The 22,199-nt window shown below is 43.8% G+C and overlaps 1 long non-coding RNA gene across 2 annotated transcripts; it reads right to left on the bottom strand.

The window, feature by feature from the left end:
- Positions 1 to 5,461: 5,461 nt before the first annotated feature.
- LOC123377878 lies at positions 5,462 to 22,011 on the bottom strand. Of its 2 annotated transcripts, none has more exons than XR_006582374.1 (3): positions 21,477 to 22,011; positions 15,947 to 16,046; positions 5,462 to 6,798 (listed from the first exon to the last, which is right to left on the bottom strand). It is a non-coding gene; the product is annotated as an uncharacterized LOC123377878 (long non-coding RNA). The 2 variants fall into 2 exon arrangements; XR_006582373.1 differs by having other exon boundaries at positions 5,462 to 6,842.
- Between the last annotated feature and the right edge of the window lie 188 nt (positions 22,012 to 22,199).

Raw genomic sequence — 22,199 nt, forward strand, 5'->3', positions numbered from 1 at the left:
ACTGTTTCAGTACTGTCTGCTAACTTTAAACTGACATTTTATTATTTAAGAGCCATTGATTGGGACATTCAGCACTTTTGTTTCCTCAAACCCCACTCAGGTCAACTTGAGTTCAAGAAAATACCTGACTGGAGATGCCTATGAAGTTGAGTTATAGCTATGCTCTGCTATGCAGTGAATGATAATGAGATACAGTAGAGACCGAAGCACTGGAGGGAGTAGAGCAACATCTTCACTATATTCTGCTTCCTACCCCATAGACTAGGGCTCCACACTTTGGAGAATAGAGAGGGAGCAGCTCTGCCCCACAATATTCTCTCCTCGGGGAGAAATTTACCACAAAGTTACTGCTGTTTGAACCCACAGTAACAAACTCTGCACAGCTGCAGCCTCCCTGAGAGGGTGTTTCATTGGAGCTGTTGGTGGAGACTAGGAACCAAGCAGCTATTGGGGGTGGGGGAGGCAAGGGAGCAGCATGGTGGCCATTGGACGGCATGAAGGGTATCGTGTATCTATGCAGATCTCCAGACATCCATCTTGTATCTATGCAGATCTTCAGACATCCAGACTACCTAGGAGGTAGTGACTTGGGCCAGTTCTGCAGGCCTGCAACTGTCCTTCTGGCCCCTGGGAAGTCGGAGAGAACTCACTAAAGGGAAACCTAGGGAATTTCCTACTAACTTGGCCTCCACCCTATCCCTCCACAGAAGAGCCTACAGTGCAGGTACTTCTGTCCCTGTATTGCAAAGAACCCATTGGCTCCCTACTGGGGTCGATGTTTAACCCTCAGTGCAACATGCAGCCAGCAGAGGCCTCCATAATCCCTCCAGCACAGGAAAGGATAGTACTGCCAGAGTTCAGAGGGCACCTAACTGAGGAAGACACCAGAGCAGCAGGCGGGAGACAGCAGCCTGGGAGCTGACTGCAGAAGGGAGGCCTGATGGCAGGCCACCTGCGAGCTGGGTTTGCATGGCCTCAGAGCTCAGCTGAGATGCACCTGTTGCTGGCAGGGGGCAGCAGTGTCTGCAGTGGGAAGATAGAGATCTGTAACCTGCAGGCAAGAGGATGATGCAGAAGGTTTACAATGGAATATTGTCACCTATTCTCTCTGGACTGCACTCCCCTGAAGGGCTGGCATGGGGATGGTTGGGTTCACGTTTGTTAGAAATGTTCATCGTGCTTGCAGCTTTTGTGTTCGGGCAGCCATAGCAAAGGAATCCTCTGTTGTGTATGAAGTATGTGTGTTCCTGGGAACGCCTGAGGGCTAGAGCCTGAAGGGCCTTGTGCTTGGAGAGCCCACAGCACTTACCTCTGAGCATGAAGCACAGCCAGTGCACTCTGGTGACTGACGAGCCACAGCAATGCCCTGCTGTGGGGTCAGTGACAGTATTCGCCAACATAGCTGGGTGGTCTAAATGCCTGTCTGTGATGGGCAAAAGGACCACATGCAGATGGGATGCTCTATGCTGAGGTGCCCTGAGGCTGAGTGAAGAATGAAACTAGAAACTGACTGGATGGGATGAAACTTCTCTTTTCCAAGTGGTCTGGCTGCATAGCTGCTAAGGGGAAAGACAGCTTATCAGGCTGAATTAGGAGATCTGCCAAAATACAAAGTAGAACTTTTGGATGAGGTATTGCACTGGGACTTGGGAAACCTGGGTTCAATTCCTGGCTCTGCTACACCCTTCAGCTGTGACCTCAGGCAAGTCACTACTTCCCTCCCTCCCTGGGATGTTGTGAGGATACATGCTTGAATGATTGTGAGTTGCTCAGATAATACAGTGATTAGATCATGTAAGTACCTAGAGAGAGCTTTCAGCCTTGGATTTCTTGTGCATCCCAACCTCACATTTGACTTCAGTGACAGGCTTTGGTGCACAAAGGTTTTAGGATACAAACTCATAATCAAATCCTAAACCTGTCAGGAAAACTTGATCCTTCTGTCCCCCAGTCATAATGAGAAGCACACTGTCCGGGGTCTTTCACTTTGAATTCTTGTTACACATTCAGATGATTTCACATCCCTTCCTAAAGAGGCTCACATCAGCATTGACAGAAGCAATCATGGTGGCATTCCAGCTGTCCAGTGGCTGATCCACATAATGAAAAGCATACGGCTTCCTATTGTGAACATTTTCCAAGTCTTTCCTAAGTAATTGATGTCAGAATCAATATACTGCTTTTCCTGCTATATCTTAGCAGAGTTTATGATTGGTTTCTCTTTACTGTACTTTCATTTTTTAAATTCTCTGCTCTTCGAATCCCATCCAGTAAATTCCTTGCATGATTTTTATGGAGTTTTTGATCATGTTTCTTTGAGGGTAATTCTTTTGGGATGTCTCAAGCACTGAGGAGTTCAAAAGAATTATTATCTCTGACTAGATGTTTGACCAGGGACAAGTGTTTTTCATTAAGACAAGGTTCTATTTTCTACTTGTAAAAACAAACTTCCTGCATATTGTGCTTACAAGGAAACAGCCTTATTTTTATATAGATGAGTTGACATTTAAAGCCAACAAGGTGCTTGGACATAGACTGGGCCTGACATGGCCTTTTCTCATATTAGTGTTTGCTTTTTGTGCCCTTGCATAACTTCAGAGGAGCTTCCCTCAGTAGTTCATCAGTTTTGTGTCCTAAGCAAAACAATCCCGCAAGGTTTGCTTGGACTAGCATAGTCTGGATACCTCCTTCCCCTACTCCCATTTAGTGTATGTTTGTCTTAATAATAAGTCTTAGCTCTTAGGTAGTACTTTGCATTTTACAAAAGGAGGTCAGTGTCATTATCTCCATTTTTCTAGATGGGGAAACTGAGGCACGGGGAGGTGACATGACTTGCCCAAGGTCCTACAGCAGTGAGGAGAGCACAAGAAACCCTCTGCATCAGATAATTGTGGGGCCAACAGCTATTTCCATCATCAAATGGGAAGTGATCTTGTCTAGTGTACAAAACAAGTTAAGCATGGCTTTAAGTGCTTTGCTTATTAGGGAGGGAGATTGCTCATATGCTTATAATTAAGCACATGCTTAAGTGCTTTGATGAACCAGGACCTCAATGAAGGTCCAGAGTCCATTAAAGCTAATGGGAGACTCTCTCTGACTCCCTCTGTGACCCCAATCTAGCAAAAGAACTTCAGCACATGTTTATCTGTAAGCTTATGAGTGGAACTCATTGCCAGGTTATGTTGTGAAGGCCAAAAGTATAACCGGGTTTGAAAGAGAATTAGATAAATTCATGGAAGATAGGTCCATCAGTGGCTATTAGCCAAGAGGTTCAGAGACACAACCCCATGCTCTGGTTGTCCCTAAACTTCTGACTGCCAGAAGCTAATTGCCCTGTTTTGTTCATTTCCTCTGAAGCATCTGGCACCACCCACTATTAGAAGATAGCACACTGGGCTAGATGGACCATTGGTCTTACCCAGTATGACTGTTCTTAGGAGTAGTGTCATTGACTTCAATGGGACTCCCTATGCGTAGGCTTAAAATTATGCACGTGCCTAAGTGTTTTGCTGGATCGGCATCAGAGTACTCGGACCCTTAAGGATTGAGCCCCTGCTGTCTATAAAGTGCTTTGAGCTCTCCCCATGGAAGACACTGCATTATATGAATATAAATGTAAAATAGAAATAAATACATTTATTAAACAGATTCCTGAACACATGCCCTTGCAGATGTGTGACAGAAGAACTGATTTTCAGAGGCCTTAACTTCAAAATGTAACTGAAAGACTACATGGATAGTCTATTACTCTTCAGTTTGGGGGGAAAAAAAGTGTCATTTTCCTAACAAATATTTAAAATATTAGATGCTTTGGGAGCCAGATATAAAAACAGCAGCTATGGTCATTCCAGGTTGCGTCAGAAAAGTGAAAAATGGGTTACCTAGAAGAATTTTTAGCCTTTAAATCAGGACTGTCTTGTGTAACCTATATAAAAATGGGCATTCGCTATTAGCTATATGAATTTCTCATTGCCATAGGGACACTTGGAAATATGCAAGAGATGAGGGGAGGGCAAGAGAGAGAGATTAGAGGAGAAATACTAATATGAGGGTGGTCTCACATTAATGAGATAGTGGCTCAGATAGTTACAGAAATGGGAGTTGTTTGTTAAGAAATATTGCTGGCTATAAAGGAGCATGGGAGGGAGGTGCTTGATAGGAATAGTAAATCATGTTTACAGTGTTTTGATTAGGCCTGTAGTTGATTATGCATGTTGGGCTTATGTTTCTATGTCAGTTTCAAAGCGATTAGAAATTGTGCTGTCTTAAGCTTTCAGAATGTGTTGTGGGACTTCTGTTATCTCCTGTACGTGCAATTCACACAGTGAGGAAAGAAATGACACTGTGTTGGAAGGGAAAGCATGGATCTTTGCCTCTAAGCCACAGCCAAGTTAATAAACAAACTGGGATAAGTGAGTACATTTTTGATAAGGGTGAAGAATTTTCTGATGCATTGTTCAGGGGGAGTAGTAAACTACTATTCGCAATTAGAAACTGGAATTAAGCCAAAGAAGATGGTTTAATAGTCTAAATAGAAGGTTTGAAAAACCTGGGGTCAAAATTTTCTGCAAGTGGAAGTTGATGAAGTTCAAAGAGATGTGCCAGTTAACACCAGCAGAGATTTTGGTCCCCATTCTCTATGGAGCTAAGGTTCAAATCCCAGTATCATCAGTTCAACCTTTCACCTTCTATGGGGAACGTCCATTGAGAACTATGTAGTTTCCAGTGGGGAGGAATTATCATTTAGAAAACAATCTGTTAGTAAAGGACTTGATGGACATTCAAGATTATTAGACAAGTCTCATAGAGGGACTGGCCCAGAGACCTTAGCCAGAAGTGTTCCTTCTTCCCACTGGGTTACAGATAACAGTGCAGACTTCTCATATTCTTTTCCTTCCCACTGTGTGATTAAAACTGTATTTATCCAGTCCTAAGAATGATTTGGTGATGAAGCATATATCAACTACTTAGCAACAGAGCAATATGTTTGGAGACTGACATTTTGGCAGGACAGTCCCCATCTACTGATTGATCTTAAATAGGGCTGTCAAGCAATTAAAAAAATTAATTGCGATTAATCTCATTGTTAAACAATAGAATGCCATTTATTTAAATATTTTTGGATATTTTCTATATTTTCAAATGTATTGATTTCAATTACAACACAGAACACGAAATGTACAGTGCTCACTTTATATTTATTTTTATTACAAATATTTGTGCTATAAAAAAAGAAATAGTATTTTTCACTTCACCTCATACAAGTACTGTAATGCAATCTCTATCATGAAAGTTGAACTTACAAATGTAGAATTATATACAAAAAAATAACTGCATTCAAAAACAAAACAATGTAAAACTTTAGAGCCTGAAGTCCATTCAGTCCTACTGCTTGTTCAGTCAGTCACTCAGGCAAACAAGTTTGTTTACATTTGCAGGAGATAATGCTGCCTGCTTCTTGTTTGCATTGTCACCTGAAAATGAGAACAGGTGTTCACATGGCACTGTTGTAGCCAGCATCACAAGACATTTACGTGGTAGATGTAATTCCTGGGTGGTGCACAGAGTGGAGGTACAGCTGCACAATTGCGCATGTAATGCTGTGCTCCTAGACAGGTCATCAGCTGCTGGGATTGAACCTGAGAGCTCTGGATCTTAAAGCACAAGCCCCCACTGCCTGAACTGAAGGACCCAATGAGGCTAGCAAAGGCTGTCATGGCTTCAATCTCTGTAGGTGGTGCAGCCACGACTAGAGGGGGGGACAGTGCCACACTGTGTGATTGTGGGGAGAAGGCTCCCAAGACAGAAAATGATGGGGTCAGGTGAGGAAAGAATGGGGCCAGTGCATCCCCCATCTGTGTCTAGAACATTAAACTGCTCTCCCTGGCAGAACCCACAGGGGAGGCCAGTTGTAGTACCTGGCCTTTGTGTACGCCTTCTTCAGCACAACTGCCCATGCAGAGGCAAGAGTGAATCCAGCCTATTGTCTACAAATCTTGGCCTTTTGTGTCAGAATTTGAAGTCCCTTATTTTTTTAACATTTGATGCCAAAGGAAATTGGAGACAAAGTTTCCCCGGTTAGAGCTGCCCAGCGCTAGGTGTGGAGTGGGAAAGCCTCATACAATGGCCAAAGAACAAGCAAGAAGGCAACAAGAGAGGGAAATTCTGACCATCTCATCCCAGCAATGAGGAAAGAGGCTCACCATGAACACTCCTTAAAATTCTAAACAGCAGATGCAAAATAAAAATGGCACCACAAGTAATTTTAGTCTAAAGGCCTGATTCCAAGCCCATTGAAGTTAATGGAAAGATTCTTACCAAATTCAGGGGGCTTTGTGTGAGAGATTGCAGGGATAATTGTAGTTTACACAGATACCCGTGCTTACTTTATAGCCTGTGTCTTTTACTAGACTAACTGGGCAGTTACCTACAAAAGCTTACAACAGGAAACCTGGATGCTATTGAACAGCATAGGAAATACTCTTTCCTCTTACTTTGAACCTGCCTTTGGTGGCTGTATTTTGCCTTCATTCTCATGAAGAAGTCCCAGTGATACAGGCCTTGATTCAGCGAAGCATTTATGGATGTGCTGAAGTCTCATCAAAATCAACAGGACTTAAGTGCAACATGTGTAGCTGTATCAGGGCCATAGGTACTTTTCCCAGATCACACAAGAAGTCTGTGGCAGAAGCAGGAATTCAAGTCAAGTTTTTCAAGTGCCACTGTAGGGCTGTAGCCACAAGACCATCCATCTTCTTCTAACATGTTCATGACCACTCCTCAGATCTTCTCCAGCTCCTTAGGTGAAGAAAGACCTAGGTAAGTTGCTTGCCATCTTTTCTCTGTGATAGAAACACATCTTTAGAACAATCTTGTTGCCTAAAGCATGTCTTGGTAGGTAACCTGGGAATTCCAGGGTTTTTTTTAAGCCTGCCATTCTAATTAATAAGGATTTCTGATTCCCACTCTTTCAAAGACACCTAGCCCACCATGAATATGAAAGCAGTTGGTGATTAACATTCTGAATGTAGCTTTGAGCTTCAGTTTGAATGTAGGAAGTAGCTTCTGTATGCAAATTACACACTTAATAGGGACTTCTCCTGCTCCTATTGAAAGCCAGTCCTACACTAGAAAAGGTTTTCTGGTACTGTATAGCTGCACTTGCAGGCCCTCCTAGTGTAGATGCAGCTTATCCCAGTTTCTCAACTGAAATAAGTTTTACAAGGAAGTGCACTGGGCTTGTTCTGATATAGAAATGTTGTGTGTACATGCAAAGACAATCTTACTTCTAATTTACCAGCAAAACCACCTAGTGCAGAGTTAAGGGAAGCCATTGAAAGTTTGGCTGTTGATTTCAGGATCAGGTCATTTATATAGTATGCAACTTATTCTTCTGCTTAGATCACAGCCTGATTTTATTTTTCTTGATAATATCAAGGTAAGCATTTATGTGTATCTGTGCTAGGTATTTATAGGACCCTCTTTACTGTAGCAGTTGCACACCTTTAGTGTATTTAGCCTCACAACACCCTGAGGTAGGGAAGTATTATCCCTATTTTACAAATGGGGAACTAAAGCCCAGAAAAACTAAGTGATTCTCTCAACATCACACAAGAGGTCTGTGGTGGAGCAGAGATTTGAAACTCTAAGTCCCAGACTAGCGCCCTAATGACTTGACAATTCTTCCTCTTCAGATATTTCAGTTTCTTAACACTCCATCTGCTCTGAGCTAGTCCTCCAGAGACATGTTCCCACTCACATTTAAGACCTGCTATCCATTAGACTTCCCCTACAGTGCCTATATCAGAGAAATATGGGCAGCCCATTGAAAATGTTTTAAAGAGTTTATATTAAATGTGCTCCCTGTAGAAAAGTGAACTCACTGCTGGCATGCCTGGGGATGGTGTAGCAGCTCTTTCCTCTCTAGCACCTCCTGTGGTTGGTCACTCTGGTCCTGTGGTGGGGTCTTACCACAACGTAGCCCACCAGCCAGTCACATTTTAGTTCTGTCCTTTTTGGGTAACAAAGTCCAACAAATCCAGTGTCCTAACACCTGCTTTTCTGCTCCAACTCAAGGTCCTTATACCCTTTTCCCTTGGGGCTTTAAATCTTCCTCATCCCTTTATGTCAGGAGGCTTCCCTTTGTGTCAGTGGCTGGTAGGGGAATCCAGGCCCACCTGCTACACAAAGTTCCAGTCCACCAACCCTATAAGCAGCAGCCAAGGCCTGCTCTTTCCATCTCCTTGCTGCTGCTGCCTCCTTAGATTTCTTTCTACTGTAGCCTTTTTTCAGGCTCCCTTCCCACAACCTCTAATTCCCCTGCCCCCATCCTTCAGGTCTCATCTGGAATCCCTCAACAAATTCCCAAACAAAAAGTACAAACTTAAACCAACTTCTGCCCTTCCTCTTAAGTTTCCCATGCTCTATTCCTCAGTTGAACACTTCCCAGGACTCTCTCCATAGAAGTCCGGATCCTGCCCTTTAATCAGGGTTCATCAAACAGAGCCTGCTCCACCTCAGTGGGCTGTTCCATGTTGCTCCTGGCTTCTTGCCAGACATTACTCAGGAGAAGATCTCAAGGCCAACTATCTCCCTGGGCCTTCTCTGTGACCCTGCTAGTCTTACTGCTCTGTGGCCAAAAGAGGGACCACAGAGCTCCTTTCCTCTCTCCTGCAGCCTCTTCAATACATAAAAATGTGCCCACTTTCTCCTTCCTACCCAGTGGGTTTGAGTCTTCATCCACTGAACTCAAAGGCAAAAGCTCCCAGTAACTTCAGTGGTGCATGGTCAGTTTCAGAGAATGCAGATATGAATTATATGTTACAGGCACAGGATGACTGGGTTTGTCTTCACTGCAGAGTTAACTCGAGTTATAACTTGAGTGTTGCTCCTAACTTGAGTTCTGTCCACACACACAGAAACCCTTAACCTGAGCATCATGGTGCTTTTAGCTCAAGCTGGCTGGCCAGACAAGGGATACAGGCCAATTCTTGAGTTGGCACAGCTGGTCTGCTGCTAACATGACCACTCAGAGCTTGTCTTCATTGCTTAAAAAAAGAAATATGAAACCACAACATGAAGACCAGGCACTGTAGTCTTGCCATAGGTAGATGTGCCAAGGTAGAGGCTGACCTCAAACGTCACTTGTGGCAAAACTGCAGTGCCTGTCTTCACTGTGTTTTTCCCTTGCAATAGCTCACAGGAATGAGTCACCTGAGGTTTAAAAAAAAAAACCACTCACCTTTTTTAGCAGTGAAGACAAGCCCTGTGCTGCTGACACAATCATGCTTTGCAGATTGAGTGTTATTTTTCAGTGATTGCTCTCACTTGAGCTAGGGCAACTTGAGAGGAGTTAACTCAGTTTAGATAACTTGAGTTAACACTGCAGTGAAGACAAAGATAAAGATGTGCCCTATCTCAGGAAGAAAAAACTGTTCTGAATTCCAGTCTGCAGCATCCTGTATGACCATGAGGGTATGTTAATGTAGCTTTGAGATAAAGAAAACCATCAGCGCCAATCTTTTTCCTTCTGCTGGCCAAACAGAAGCGTCAGTTTTAAAGGGAAAAAAATATATTTTGAGATAATGGCCCCTTTCCCACTTCCAATAGCTTCTTCCCATCAGATACAGGTTTTAGGCAAACAGAATTGTCGGTTTGTTTCTCCGTTCTTAAGTGTTGAGAGAATGTTACCTTGACGACAGGGAAAGAGTAAGAATGTGTGCCAGACACAGACAGCAGAGGGAGCTAGTTCCCTTTCAATGAAGACAAATTGACTGAACAGGGTGATCAACAACCTTGGTTTTCAACTGCAAAAATGCTGATCTGTATAGCCTCTTGGAAACAACTTATTCAATTAGGAAAGTTCCATCTCCTGCACAGACCTCATCCATCTAACCAAACAGAACAACAACAAAAGTGTAAAGCACTACTGAGAGAACATGAAGGGGGAAAACTAGTTATTCAGATGGGTGGAAGACAAATTCTTCAGTGGCCATGTGCTGTCTGTACTATAGAATATTAGGATTAGAAGGGACCTCAGGAGGCCATCTAGTCCAAACCCCTGCTTGAAGCAGGACTAATCCCCAGACAGATTTTTACCCCAGTTCCCTAAATGCCCCCCCAGGATTGAACTCATAGCTCTGGATTTAGTAGGCCAATGCTCAAACCACTGAGCTATCCCTCCCCACTAAGAACATAAGAACAGCCGTACCAGGTCAGACCAAAGGTCCATCTAGCCCAGTATCTGTCTACCGACAGTGACCAATGCCAGGTGCCCCAGAGAGAGTGAACCTAACAGGCAATGATCAAGTGATCTCTCTCCTGCCATCCATCTCCATCCTCTGACGAACAGAGGCTAGGGACACCATTCTTTACCCATCCTGGCTAATAGCCATTTATGGACTTCACCACCATGAATTTATCCTGTTCTCTTTTAAACACTGTTATAGTCCTAGCCTTCACAACCTCCTCAGGTAAGGAGTTCCACAAGTTGACTGTGCGCTGCGTGAAGAAGAACTTCCTTTTATTTGTTTTAAACCTGCTGCCTATTAATTTCATTTGGTGACCCCTAGTTCTTGTATTATGGGAATAAGTAAATAACTTTTCCTTATCCACTTTCTCAACATCACTCATGATTTTATATACCTCTATCATATCCCCCCTTAGTCTCCTCTTTTCCAGGCTGAAGAGTCCTAGCCTCTTTAATCTTTCCTCATATGGGACCCTCTCCAAACCCCTAATCATTTTAGTTGCCCTTTTCTGAACCTTTTCTAGTGCTAGAATATCTTTTTTGAGGTGAGGAGACCACATCTGTACACAGTATTCGAGATGTGGGCGTACCATGGATTTATATAAGGGCAATAATATATTCTCAGTCTTATTCTCTATCCCCTTTTTAATGATTCCTAACATCCTGTTTGCTTTTTTGACCGCCTCTGCACACTGCGTGGACATCTTCAGAGAACTATCCACGATGACGCCGAGATCTTTTTCCTGACTCGTTGTAGCTAAATTAGCCCCCATCATATTGTATGTATAGTTAGGGTTATTTTTTCCAATGTGCATTACTTTACATTTATCCACATTAAATTTCATTTGCCATTTTGTTGCCCAATCACTTAGTTTTGTGAGATCTTTTTGAAGTTCTTCACAATCTGCTTTGGTCTTAACTATCTTGAGTAGTTTAGTATCATCTGCAAACTTTGCCACCTCACTGTTTATCCCTTTCTCCAGATCATTTATGAATAAATTGAATAGGATTGGTCCTAGGACTGACCCTTGGGGAACACTACTAGTTACCCCTCTCCATTCTGAGAATTTACCATTAATTCCTACCCTTTGTTCCCTGTCTTTTAACCAGTTCTCAATCCATGAAAGGACCTTCCCTTTTATCCCATGACAGCTTAATTTACATAAGAGCCTTTGGTGAGGGACCTTGTCAAAGGCTTTCTGGAAATCTAAGTACACTATGTCCACTGGATCTCCCTTGTCCACATGTTTGTTGACCCCTTCAAATCTCATAGAACTTGAAGGGACCCCTAAAGGTCATCAAATCCAGCTCCCTGCCTTCACTAGCAGGACCAAGTACTGATCTTTTGCCCCAGATCCCTAAGTGCCACACGGAACATACCACATCTGCTGAATTTTACAACCCTGTCCTCCCCTTTTATAAAACCTTCATCCTTACGTGTATGATGTCAACTCGCATTATACTTTCACTTACCCTTCATTAAACTCACAGATGACATTCACCTCCCACCTAGCTGTTGACAATCCCTGTGGCAAAAGGGCCTGTACTCAGCCTATGCAATGCAGCACTGACATGAGGCATACTGGATCTCCCAACAGTCACATGCACCTTGTTCCTTTGATCATACACACAGGAGTCAGGAGGACAGGCTCACACACACACCAAGAGGGCCACCTGGTATCTCACTGCAGGCCTTCCAAGTGCTCCAACTTATTCCTCCACCATCCAATACAGCTATACTTATCTGCATGAACTCCAGCTGCATTCACTTTATTAATTCCCAGTGGTTATTGCCAGCTCCAGGGGGGAAGAGTTAAGGTTGTGTGGGCATGTGCCTTAGCTCTGTATTTCCTTGTTTTCACAAGTTTGAGTTTTGCTGAAGTCAACATTTTGGAAGGGCACAAGGATACCCCTGGCCAAATTTAACTCTGCATTAATAGGGGCTTTTTACCATTTCATTAATTCATTAATAACCGTCTCAACATCATCTACATGTATTTAAAAAAGAAAAATGTTTAAAGGTTAAGGGGTGGGATTTACAAAAGTGCTTAAGTTATTTAGGAACACAAGTTCTACAGAAAGGAAAGACAGATCCCCATTTATGTTCCCTATGGTCCTTACTGCACTGAACTCCATGAGGCTTGTGCTCCTAAATCATCTAGGCACTTTTGCAAATACCACCCTAGAACACTACATTTGATTTTATAAGAGCCATAACCCCTTTTAGGAGTCTGCTTTAGAATGCCATTCTAGCACTTCCCACGTGCTGATAACGCAGGCCCCAATTCTGCCACCTTGACTGCCTGAGTACTCGCATTGAGTCCAGTGGAGCAAGGTGCTATTCAACAAGAGTAAACATTGGGCTAATCAAGATTTTGCCTCCAGGGCTCACAATATTGAAACTGATGCATGGCACATTCACGGATACATTTTCCTCTGAAGTGTGCTATTGCTGATATTAAGTACACCTACTGCCTCCTCAGACCTCTGAGATATAAGCCATTTTATGTGTTCTCTTTTTACCAGTCATTTTATGGTCAATTTTATTGTAGCTGGCTGCTGTATAAAGATGGAGCTATCAGTGGAGACGAACAACTCCCACTGGCATTGAAGGAACCTAGGTTCATGAATCAAGGGGAAAAGAGATGCTGGAGTATTTGAAAACTTTTGTTCATGCTGCTAAATTCTGTCCACTCTTTGATACCGTAATTACATCTTTGATGCTAAGTCTTATATTTAAAGGATGATCTCTATTGTCTTGAGGCATGAAAACAATGAACAGCTGCTGATTGCTTAATAGCTAGAGTGCACCTGGAGCATTCAATCAATCTGAAAAACAACATATTGGAATATATTACAAAGCAGTAATATTATTGCTATGACACATTTACCTGTAATATGAACATGGAAATACATCTTACTCAAAAGGGTTTGAAAGTGCTATGTGGCCAGTTTTTCAGATTATTGACTTAACTTCACCTTGGGACATTGCTGCGATGAATAACTAAGTAGGGATGAGGTGCAGGATTGCCGAACTTAAAAAAACTTTGATTAAGTCTTTAATGTAGATGCAGAAGGGAGGGAACATCTCATGAGAGCTTTCCCACCAGAATTCCAAATACCACTGCCTCTTGTTTTATCAGATGCAGATTATTTAGGTGTGAAAATGCTACCAGTGATGACAGCTATGAAAGCAATGTGGAGCCTGTCTACACATCCAAAACAACCAAAATTAGCAAGAGCTGAAGAGATGATGCTGGTGTATATTGGCATAGCTTGGGATCTGGCCCACAATGTCTTCTGGTGTTGAACAGGGTTGTGATGTTATTTGGCCTACATAGAAGGGGCCAAACTATGGCTATGTCTACATTACAGAACTTACAGTGGCACTGTGCCACTGTAAGGTCTCCTGTGTAGCCATTCTATACCGGCGGGAGAGAGCTCTCCTGTCAGCATAATTAAACCATCTCCAGCGAGTGGCAGAAGCTATGTTGGTGGGAGAGTGTCTCCAGCCAACATAGTGCTGTCCACACTGGCACTTATGTCAGTGAAATTTCTGTTGGTCAGGGGGTGTTTTTACCACACCCCTGGTCAACAAGAGTTTTACCAACAGAAATGCTAGTGTAGACATAGGCTATGTTATATCCAATTTAAAAACCATGCTTTAGCCCTGATCTCTAAGGGCTCGACTACTCAGCTAACTGCATCTGGGCTAGGCTTAACTATGATTTGTTGCCAGGTATTAATGTGAGTTTAGTAAATATCAATCAATCTGTCCACACACGATGTTTCAAAGCCATGTCCAAATGTGCACAATAAGAATCTGACAGTTATCCAACACCAATTCAACACCTCCTGATGCACGGTGCATTCTAAGTACAGATGAACCTGAACTGCAAAACTGTCTGGATTTCAATCCCTTGAAAATATGGGATATTTAGATCTTGAGTTTTGGTTTGGCCCATTATAAAGAGAGGCCAGATGCAAAAAGTGGGGTTTGGATTTTGGACACATGCGTCTATTTCTGGGAGGCTGTCTGCCAGTCCCAGAATCTGCATGTGAGAAGTGCAATGCTGGCAATTCTGAGTATTTCCAAAATGGCCACCCGCATGGCAGATGCCTCTGCTTTGTCCTCTGGGTTTAGAAAGGCTTTGCCAGAGGGGATTGCACAGAGCACACAGCCATTGGTATCTCCCACCTTTATGGCCCATTGACATTCAAGACAGAGTACCAATATATGGTTCCTCATTAACTGGTCTCCCAAATCGTGACATGAGGAGACAAGTCTGTGCACTGGCAGAATGGAGCTGCAAGACCAGGTCAGGTTGACACTAAATGGCTGAACATCAAATGAATAAGGTTTCATTCAGCTTTTGCTGCAAGGAGCTTACTGTGATGTTACAGAAAATATCTTCTCCTGTGGGAGCTGCAGTCAGTCCCTGTGGACAATGGAAGTGGCATTACTTTATGAAGGCTGGATGCCAGTGTTAATACTGGTCCTTGGCACTTCTGTTCCATGTGGGCAAATCAAGGGTTGATGCTACTGGGCCGGATCCCAACTGCATTACATGAGGGAAAGTTTGCACTGACCTGTGATGCAAAGCTGTCCTAACACCAGCTTACCTAGCCCATAGAGGATCTTGGGGTGACATAGAGCTGCTATAGCACTTCCAGTGGTCACTGAAAGGGGCATGGCTGGGGAAAAAGTAGTGTGGTCAAGGAAATCTGTGCCATACAATCCTTGGTGGCCTTTTAGGCTTCATTGCTTGCTAGCACAAAGCTGCCCTAGCTTCAGCCTGGAGACCAAACTGGTGCTGCATAGCCCTGGGATCAGGGTGAGTTCAAAGGTGGCTTAAACCTTTAAACATTTAAGTGGGATTTACATGCTTCATATGTAAGGGGAAAATTTTTGTGATTATCATAGGTGTGCCATCTTGGAATGCTCAAACAACAACTAGGAATCCATTTTGGCTGTCCTTCTCCCCGCTCCTCAGGTGTAGTTTCCCACCCTTTCTACCACAAGATGGGAAACCAAGCAAATCATGTGACCTGTGATCTGCCTAGTAACAGCAGGGCCTATAAGGGCCTGGAGAGCAGAGGGAAGGGGCTGCCCTTCTGAGGCCTGGTCTACACTAGGGTGGGGGGTCGAACTAAGGTACGCGACTTCCGCTATGTGAATAGCGTAGCTGAAGTCGAACTACCTTAGTTTGAACTTCTTACCTGTCCAGACGCCGCGGGATCGAAGTCCGCGGCTCCCGTCGACTCCGCCACCGCCGTTCGCGGTGGTGGAGTTCCGGAGTCGACGGGAGCACGTTCGGAGTTCGAACTATCGCGTCTAGATTAGACGCGATAGTTCGAACTCCGAGAAGTCGAACGCTACCCGTCGACCCGTCCGTAAATATGGACGTACCCTGAGTGACAGAGTCTGGGGGTGCTGCTGCTGCTGGAAAGCACAGCAGACACCTCAGCTCTCTAGATTGCCTCAGTGGAGTATGCTGAACACCGTGCTCATTCACCTAGTTGTGGAAGGGTAATTCTCACTTGCATACAGAGAATGTGTCACCAGCTGCCACTCTTTCACTGAGGACAAACACACACCCGCAACATCACAGGGGGAGTTCAAGCCAAGTCATTGCTGCGGCAGAGCTGTCATTGCCTGATATTGAGGTCCACTCCCCACCTGTGGGTTCCACCTACTTGGATGGGATCCGGAGCTGTCCTGTCATTGCGAGGGTCCTCAGAGCTGCAAGACATGGTAGTGGTCCATTGATCCTCATCCTGTTACCTAGGTCCTGTCCTAGGTGAAGGAGAGAACTTATCCTCAGTCACAGTCAGCATATTGCCAGTTCTTTACTTACCTTTATCACCTGTGTGGTGGTCCTTGCTTTACCTGTGTTCCTATTAATTTGGTTTACCTCTGGTTTACCTTGTTTAGAACTGTTGATGGTTTAATAAACACCTTGGTTGTTTACACCCACAGATCCTTCTTGGTTTACCTTTTTTTTTAAGGGGCTAACAACAACCCCCCAATGATAGATGCAGGTAGGGGGACATTCCTTTAGACTGGGTTAACACATAGATAAAGTGGTCAGAAAACTGACTTTTTTTCCTGCAGAAAATTACTTTTGACCCCCCAAAAATAAATAAATAAACCAAGAACTTTCGGCCGAAGCCAAAAACATTTTGACTGAAATCTTTCAATTGGGAAATGCTACCATGGTGCTTCCTTTGGCTACACTTGCATTTCAAAGCGCTGCCGCGGCAGCGCTTTGAAGCGCTAAGTGTAATCAAAGCACCAGCGCTGGGAGAAAACTCTCCCAGCGCTGTCCGTACTCCACTTCCCTGTGGGGAATAACGGACAGCGCTGGGAGCGCGGCTCCCAGCGCTGGGGCTTTGACTACACTGGCGCTTTGTAGCGCCGCAATTTGCAGCGCTGCAGAGGGTGTGTTTTCACACCCTGCTGCAGCGCTGCAAATTTGTACGTGTAGGTGCCTCATTCTCCTCTGTGGGCTGGGTTCTCTGACCAGAATACATTTCCCATGATGCACTATGATCCACCATTGATCTAGCATGAGGGCTCATAGGAGCAGGGCCGCCCAGAGGATTCCGGGGGCCTGGGGTCTTCAGCGGCAGGGGGCCCCCGCTTCGGCGGTAATTCGGCGGCGGGGGCCCTTCCGTTCCAGGACCCACCGCCAAAGTGCCCCGGAGACCCGCGGTGGGGACCCCCCGCCGCCGAATTACCACCGAAGACCGGGCTGCATGTCGGCGGCGGGTCCCGCTTCGGCAGTAATTCGCCAGCGGGGGGGCCTTCCGCCCCGGAGCGGAAGGACTCCCCGCCGCCGAAGACCGGAAGCAGAAGAAGCTCCGGGGGCCCGTGACCCGTGAGAGTTTTCCGGGGCTCCCGGAGCGAGGGAAGGACCCCACTCCAGGGGCCCTGAAAAACTCTCGTAGGGGCCTGGGGCAAATTGCCTCTCTTGCCCCCCCCCGGGCGGCCCTGCATAGGAGATGTGGTCTAGCTGGGAAGCCTGGCTCAAAAAAGGTGAATAAAGGCATGGGGTATCCAAACTATACCTCCCATAAGGCACCACAATGACATTTACCAATCAAATTTTTAATTTTTTGGGTTGAAAGTTTTCTGTTTTGAGATATTATTTTTTAGATAAAGTCTAAATTTTCCACAGAAATCAAGGCATTTTTTCTTAAAAATAACAACAACAACAAAACCCCCACAAACTTGTACCTCAAAATCCCAATTTTCTGTCAAAAAACAGTTTAAAAGAAAATTTTTAAACCAGCCCTATTCATAGGCCCTGTGTGGGCCCTCTGTACAGGGATGAATTTTGCCCTGAGAGAAATACTATAGAGATTCCAGGCTAGCCTCTAATCACTTACAATGACATAAATCCAAGTAACTCCCCCGAATTCCATGGAATGTAGTATAAAACCATTGTAATTAAAAGTAGAACCAGATCCTCTATTTTTCTCCCCACAAGGATACTGTGTACAGTTCTATCTTTCCTTGCCCTTTGATTGAGTCCTGCTGTCTAATTAGCATGATCATTACACAAATTATGGGATCAACCTGACCATTATTAACTAATCAACATACAGGAATTTGAATAATTGCAATTCATTTATTTCTAATAGCTATGCAGTTATTTCTCTATGTATTCAAATGTATCCACTCTGGCTGTAAAAATTCCTCTGCCCGAATTGCTTGAAATTTTCAAGTACAGTAGCCAATTTGCCAGCAACAAAGAGGTCACCTCAATTTGAGCTGGAAAGGTACAACATTTTCACAAAAGGGAAGAAAAGCCCCAAAGCAAAGAAAAATGTAGCTGTGAAACTACTGAAAAGGAAATAGCTATTTTTTAAGTGTATATATAATTCCTTGTGGCCAAATTCAGATCTTGTAAGTGTAGGTACGACTCTATTTACCTGTGTATTCTTTACATCTGTAGCATTTGGGCTGTATTCCTGGTGGAGGTACTCAGATATTCATGCTTTCTGTGATAGTTCTGTATATATCAGTTTTGTTATGTGTTTTTACTGTGCAAAAAGCCCTGTGGAGAATGATTTGTCTATTTAAGCCCAGAGTGTCACAGTCCTCATCAGGTTTCCCTTGTTGGATGCTCACCAGGTTGCTGTGTCCAGATCCCAGAACTGGGCCAGTGTGCTTCCACACTTTACTGAGTTTGAGCCAAGTCCAGGCACTGCCTCTGTCTTTCTAGGCACATTCTCAGGGTTCATATTCTCCATCTAACACTCCCTTCTGAGATCTGAGACCCTGTCATCCAACTGCCTACGCTCTGAGAATAGTACCTGCTCCCCCAGACTCTCCAGCACAATCGTTTCTAGAGCTCCAACCTTGTGGGCTCTCTGGTTTACAGTTTACCACTTCAGGGACATGTGATAGTTGACATGATCAAACGTAGGCTTTGCAGGGGGTTTCTTAAAACATTTACTAAGCACAAGAGATATACAGATCCAAGTAAAGTCAGACACAACTAAACACCATCCCCTGCTTCAGTTTCTTTATCAGTCTTGAGCATTCTTTGGGGTTTGGGTCAGTGTCTAAGAAGTCCCAGCTCCTTCCTTTTCTGTACATGGTTTCTCCTCCAAATCACGGAGTCACTCTTGGACATCTGCAGTCAACTTCCTCCCTCTCTAGTTGGTCCACCTGGCAAAAATGTTTTCCCCCCAAAGCCTGTGCATTTTTATTCCCCTCTCGCTCCGCCTCTGTGGTTTTAAAGGCTGGCACTAATTATGTCTTTTGTTCTCTCTCCTGGGAAAATTCCATTCCTTCAAACCCTAGCCCTCTGCAGAGAAGTTGAAGAAAACTGGGTTTATCTAGGATGCAGTCTTCCTCTGTTCTGTCTTATCAAGATCTGTTCAGATGCTAATATTCTTTAACAACCAACCTATTCATAGACAGACATGTAGGTGCCATTCCCTTGTCCCTTAGCACAAGGAGCGTGAGGTAAGAACACAGTAGAAGACACCCACAAGATATAAAGATGCAGACAGTTCATAAAATCAAAGTGGAATTCTTAAGTTGTAAATAAGCAGTTTCCCCACATTGTCAAAAAGAACAAGAAACTTTAAATTAGATGTGATGGTAAAAGTACAAATGCAATTTATTTTTCAATAAACGGATATTACATGACTATATGGGGGAATGTTTCTTTATTGATTAAATGAGAAACATTCTCTCTCTCAGAAACAAACTGTCCGGTTATTGCATTGCCCTAGGGGTTCATCCCATTTTTTTTGTGTTTTGGATTCTAATTCCATCCAAACAGTGCTATTGTTAAGGCAAAAGCATCCACATGTGCATTCTTATTAATGTACCTTTATTTCTAGTCAGTAATAAAAAAGAGACCCGGTTTGTTCCAAAGCACATCACACAGTGCTTAGGTCTGTGGAAAAGTGATTGCTTGGCCATTAGAAATGGGACCACCCTGGGACAGGCACCAGGTGCTGCCAGTTCCAGAACTATTCCCCATCAGGGAGCAACTCACATAAACAAGTATGCCATCCAAACTGTATTTCCCCTATTCCCAAGGGAAGCTCATGAATGCTACCTTTGATTCTAGCCTCAGACAGAGATGACTGATGTCCCTGCTTTTGCTTCCCAGAGAGATATTTACAGAAAGCACTTATTGATTCGACCTTCTTAGGATAGGTTAGGGGAATATATTCTTTAGCACATGCCCCTTCTATAATGCAATAAAAAGGCCATTAATTCACAGAAAACTTTGTTACTGCAAAAATTCTTTAGCAAACTTTGGAATGTGGACTTTGAAGAACTGAGCCTTGCTTTTTGCACCATACAAGCCCTTTGAATTAATGACCCTCCCTGACAAAGGAGCATAAATATTTGAAAGTAACTTAAAAATAAAATACTTGTTTATTCCAGAGTAGCAGAAGAGAAAATACTGGTCTCTTTCAGCAGATGCTGTGCTGTTAAATGCTATGGTATCTGCAGGAAAGGGTAGTCACTGCTATAACAAATTTGCATTTGTGTGCAACATGGAATTTTCAATTACTGCTCAGTAGTGTGAAAAAACGCAAGTCAGTGACCATTAATAAAGTGTTCTGCTAATTGATCTGTATAAGCATTTGTATTGAGCACAGTGCATCATTGCTTCCGCAGTATTGTCACAAATGAACTTTGACAAAGGGAGGACAACCAAATAAGAAGGCATGCAGCATATTAAAAATGCTGCAAGATAGTCCACAGTGAATGTGTTGGGCAGATTCCAGAAAATGTGGAATTTGGTTTGGCATGCAGTGCTAGGAATGCAATTTATTCTACCCCAGCAAGTAAGCAGCCTCTCCCATCCAACAGCTTCTGAATTAAAAAATCAGATCAAACTCCTCAATATTTCTGTATTCCAATGTCATTTTTAGTCCGAGACAGGCACAGTCGGGAAACAGGAATTATAGCAACTCAGAGCACTTGTTCAGTTTGATCTACAGCAGACACAGTTGTTTTAAATTTCCTATTAGTTCTCTGTTTATAATTGCCCCAGTTCCATTTAATGTTACAGAATGGAAATCCTTAACATTTATTTGCATTTTCAATTTGTTGTTAGTAAAGAGAAAAGCTTTATAAAATAGTTAAGATTGAAAGCATGTATTACTAGAACACAGTTATCAGGTCCATCTAGTCCACTATCCTGTCTCCAACATTGGTGGGCACTAGATGCTTCAGAGGAAGATATGAGAAACCCCACTGTAGGCACATATGGGGTACTCTGCCCCCAGTGAAGGTCTCATCCTAATCCCTAATCGTTAGAGATTAATTTAAAACCTGAAATGTGTTTTTGTCACTCTTCCAATCCCATTCTTGTTAGCATTAGCTCCTTTAACTCTGGATAGTCTTGTTACTCATATAAGTGCCCAATCCCTCTTTGAATCTTGCCAATATCTTAACCCAAACCACATCCTGTGGCAATGAGTTCCACACTAACTGTGGTGTTTACCTAAAACCCAGACAATGTATTACCATTTTCATATAATAATTCTATCTCAAAAATAAAAAGAACTCAAAAGTGAGAGTCTGGAAAGGAACAGTTAAGGTATATGGCTACTTCAGCTATGCCATTATGCTGCCTTCTCATCATCCCATACTAGTTATATCTCCTCACCTAACCTAAACCCTTTTATTGTGTTCTGGAATAAAAAGATATATTTTGGGGTTGTCACAAGGCACAACACTCACCACTGGACTGGGTCCTTCTCCTAGTTGCTGTGGGTATTTGCTCAAGGACAATGCCCCACATCCATAGTTTGCACCCCATCGCTCTGTCTCCACTGGCAGTCTCTCCAGGAACCGCTGCACGCTCTTCATGACTCAGTCCTTCAGTCACGTCACTGTCTGTTTCTCCCCCTTCTGGGGGTCAGTACATTGCAGTCCATTTGCCCAGTCATTTCTCTCAGTGGTTAAGAGGGGAGGATCTGTCCACTACTCCAGGTGCCAACCCAGGGACCCCCTAGGGGCAGCCTCTTGCTCCATCCCTTCTAACTGTTCAGCACATTTCCCTGGGCCGCTTCCCCACAAGTCCAGAACCTACTTCACCCTTACTTCAGGGCCTCCACTCCCTTAATCCCTGCCAGCAACTGCTCTGTCCATGGTGCTAGCACCTCTTTTACCAGCTAGGAAGCCAGTCTTTACCCCTGAAGCCCCAGGCCACAACTGCCTGGCTCGGCCCACGCAGCTCCTTTTTTTTTTTACAAGAGCCCTGCTAAGTCCAGAATGGTCCCTGCAACCCCTCTCTGATTGGTTGCAGCCCGTGCAGCCACTCTAGGCTGCTCAGAGGACTCACCTCCACTGCTCCTGGAGGGGTACACACCCATCACAGGGCTATATACAGAAGCAATAATATGCTATTTATTTAATTAGAACTACACATTTCAACCCTTATTGAGTCCAAGGGTGCATTAG

The sequence above is a fragment of the Mauremys mutica genome, chromosome 9 (genome assembly GCF_020497125.1).
Source record: "Mauremys mutica isolate MM-2020 ecotype Southern chromosome 9, ASM2049712v1, whole genome shotgun sequence".
Lineage (NCBI taxonomy): Eukaryota > Metazoa > Chordata > Testudines > Geoemydidae > Mauremys > Mauremys mutica.